We start from the raw sequence: 4,016 nt of genomic DNA on the forward strand, positions 1-4,016 counted from the left end.
TTTTTTTTTTTTAAAGAGTTATTTTTATTGATGTGTGTGCCTGTGTGTGTGTGTGTGTGTGTGTGTGTGTGTGTGTGTGTTTGCCATACGTGTGCAGTTGCCTGTGGAGGACTGTTGGATTCCCTGGAGCTAGAGTTACAAGTGGTTGTGAGCTGCCTGATGTGGGTGCTCGGAACTGAACTTGGGTCTGCTGGAAGAGAAGCATACACTCCTAACCTTCAATTCCCCAGCCCCTCATGGAAGGTCTTTGCTCTGGTCCTGGGGTCTTTGAATAGCTTTATACCTTGTGCTAGCCTCTTGTTTCAGGAAGCATCTCAGTTGAAACTTGAATTTGAATGCTCATTCATCAGTTTTCATTATAATCTAGAGACTATTAATACCAAACACCATACTATATGATTAATGCTTGCTCACTATGAACATAATAAAAATTTACTAGGTGATTGGGAAAATTAAAAGAGGTTAACTCGACCCTTTAAGAAAAGTATTGTTAAAGCTTTCTATTTTAATTCTTTTTGAGTAGTTTAGCTCATAGTACATAAACAGTATTATTCTTTCTTCACTTACAAGATCTTATTTTATAAAGTCCTTTAAAATATATCTGTGTATTTTAAATATTTATACAGCATTTCGTCATGTGGCTAAATAGGAATTGTTAAAACATTCCTTCACTTACCAGATCATTAATTTTTTTCTGTGCTACTAAAATGACACAGAATACATTTGGGTAGAAAAGTAATTTTTGGAGCCAGGCATGGTGGTGCAGGCCTGTGATTCCAGCACTCAGGAAGCTGAGGCAGGACAATTACGAGTTTGAGGCCAGACCTGTCTCAAAAAAAGATTTCATTTATATATATTAGGAAGTAAGTGCTCATGAGTAGAATTACTGGGTCAAAAGGAAAACATATTTTAAATAATTTAATGCTGTCTCTCAACAGATGGCAGAGGTAAGGGAGAAGGAAAACTGGTTAGGAGAATATATGTAATTAAGAGTACTTGTGTCTTAGTAGTCGTGGAGAGATGGCTCAGCTGTTAAGAGCACTGGCTGCTCTTGTAGAGGATCCAGGTTCAGTTCCCTGTCACTAACTCCAGCTTCAGGGGGTCCACTGCCCTCTTCTGATCCCTGAGGACATTACATGCATATGGCTCATACATATGCAGACAAAACACTCATAAACATAAAAAAAAATCTTAAAAGGATAAGAGAAAGAGTAATAGTAACCAGTGGAGGAGAGGGGAATGAAAAAGGGGTCAGGAGAGGGAAGTGGAAATATAATACAACAAGAATAAGATTTCAACACAGAAACATGCCTATTTATTTATTTATTTATATATTTATTTATTTATTTATTTATTGACAGGGTCTCATGTATCTCAGGCTGTCCTCCAATTTCCATGCAGCCAAGGATGACCTTGAATTCCTGATTTTCTTGCCTCCACCTCCTAAGTGCTGGGATTAAGGAATGTGCCACAAGGCTTGTTTCTGCCGTGCTAAGAATGGAACCCATGGCTTCAAGTACACCGACCAAGCACCGTACCAGCTGAGTCACATCCCCAGCCCAGGACATGCATTTTGAAAAGAATGAATGGTGAGACTATAAACTACATATAAACCACATTTGCCTTTTATTCCCTCCTTATATTTTCTTTTTTAAAATAAGAAGTAAAAGTTAATGGAACAGTGTGAAACAACTTTAGTTATTTTTAGTGTGCCTATTTGAAGGAATTAAAATTATTTTATTACATTAACTTGTACAACTTTTTGAGGTAGGTGGTAAGAGTGTAGCTAATTCTTTTTAGAAAAAATTCTTCAAATAAGGCTTAGTAGAACCTCAAATAGGATCTTTGTCTTCTTGTAAAAACAATTACCACTATATAGTTGTGATCTTAATATGAATTTTGACAGAAATCTATTCACATAGAAGAGGGAAAATTATAGATGACACAGATCCATCTCCTTTTTTTTTTTTTTTTTAAAATCATATGGTGCTTTTATTGACACTTGACAACTGGCTTAATAAAAAGATTGTGATTCTAGTACAAGTCCCTTTCCTGACGACAGCACGAAGCAGCACCACTTTTAAAATTGGAGCTCTTTAAGACCAGTTATTGGAATTCACTTGAGGAGCTGAAGGGCTGGGCTGAAAGGGGCCAGGTTCTCACAGGACTTCAGCGACCGCTGCGCACTGGTGGGTGCGGCCACACTGCTGTCCCCAGTCTGCTGGAGCACAGACCGTAGCACCACATCTGCCAAGGTAGCTCATTCCGGCCAGCCACGGCTCTTCCCCAGAGCTGAGTTCACAGAGAGGGAAACAGCCGCTCTTTCTTTACTGCGCCCCCTTTTAGCTGAAACACAGCGATATCCACCCGGCTATCGATGAGGGTTAGGTTGATAGCGTTGTGCTTTTGGCCAAACGGAGAGAATAAGAACCGTGCAATGTTCCCTTTTCCTTCGATGGGCCGCATCGTCTGCACACGTCTGCACACATCGTCTGCACACCGAACTTCATCTGTATCTGAGGCACATTCTTCCAAATCAGCTGATACTCGTGGCCCGGCTGTTTTCTAGCCTGTTCGCCGAAGCCCTTGGGAAGGTTCTCGGGCACATTCTTGACTGATGAATGTGTGTGTGCAGTGGACAGGACCCTATAGCGTTCACAGAGCAGCCTGTGCAGCACAAGCAGGGAGAGCAGTGGGGAGGGTGGGTTTGCGTTGGTCACAATGTCTTTCAGAGCCCCATAATCCTTTCCACGCACAGAATTCCAATCCAATGCACTGGTGGTTAGTGTTGCAGGCTCGTCAGCTTGCAGGATGTTGGTTACGTCCAAGTCCGCATCTGGAGTGTGGATCATCTTGGAAAGGCCATCCTCTGCCACCTTCAACTCATACAAGCGTTTCAATATATCATCTTGGCGGGATTCGAGGGCTTGCAAAGACGTGCTTCCTGCACGTGGCCCGCATCGGAAGCGGAGCTGGAGGTCTTGCTGTGCACCTTGGGGAGCTGGTACATGCAGGTTGGAAGCTCTCCGCGCAGAGGTGTGCTGCCTCCATGATAGGGCTCTACGTGGTACATCTGCATGGCGGGGACCAGAGGAGAGGAGTTAGCAGGCGGGGGACACGCTCAGAGACTGCCCAGAGCCACCTCAGACCGCAGCCGCCTTCTTTCTGACCCTCTCCATCTCCTTCTTAATGGATTTCAGAAAGAGAATGAGAAGCTATCAAAGGGAATGTAACTGAAATTCCCTTCCCTGGAAGAGTCCTAGTTCTCTAGTTCCCTAGCTCCTTCATGCAAAGGACAGATTAGCTGACTTGCTCCTGTGGTACATTTAAACATATTTAAAATGAACATTATTCTTTTAAATATATTATTTTTATTTTATGTGTATGAGTATATTACTTCATACCGTATGTATATAAGTGCACCCATGTTGTGCAATGCCCATGGAAGTCAGAAGAGGGTGCCAGATGCCCCTAGAACTGAAGTTAGAGATGGTTGTTAGCTGTCATGTGGGGGCTGGATTCGAACCTGGGTCCTTTACAGGACTAGCCAATGCTCTTAACTGCTGAGTCATCTCTCCAGCCCCCTGGCAAAGAATCTTTAAAGAAGGCACATAGCAGCCAGTGCTCTTAACCATTGAGTCATCTCTCCAGCCCCATGAGCTTTATTCTTGAATGATACAAGACTCCCACTTTTCCTTCACCTTCCATATATAGACAAGTACATGTATGTATATGATTACAAGAAGGTGGGCTTTTCTAATGTCTGTTTAGAAAACATTATGGAAGAAATCTTTACTCACTGTATTATATAAAGACCACAGGGTGTGGTGCCACATGCTGCAGCACGAGCATTTCAAGGTTGAAGGCAAGAGGATCATGAACTTGAGGCCAGTCTGGAATTCACAGTGAGTTTCATGCCATCCTGGACTGTAGAGTGAGATTTTGTCTAACCGCCCCCCCCCAAACTAGGTGGCTGGATATGGTGGGTATCACCCATAATCCCAGCACTCCTACAC

At 42.8% G+C, this 4,016-nt stretch overlaps 1 pseudogene; it reads right to left on the reverse strand.

The window, feature by feature from the left end:
* Positions 1-2,116: 2,116 nt before the first annotated feature.
* On the reverse strand, positions 2,117-3,079 carry LOC103748799 (annotated as a pseudogene).
* Between the last annotated feature and the right edge of the window lie 937 nt (positions 3,080-4,016).

The sequence above is a fragment of the Nannospalax galili genome, unplaced genomic scaffold, assembly GCF_000622305.1.
Source record: "Nannospalax galili isolate Female #2095 unplaced genomic scaffold, S.galili_v1.0 scaffold1086, whole genome shotgun sequence".
In the NCBI taxonomy this organism is placed as follows: Eukaryota; Metazoa; Chordata; class Mammalia; order Rodentia; family Spalacidae; genus Nannospalax; species Nannospalax galili.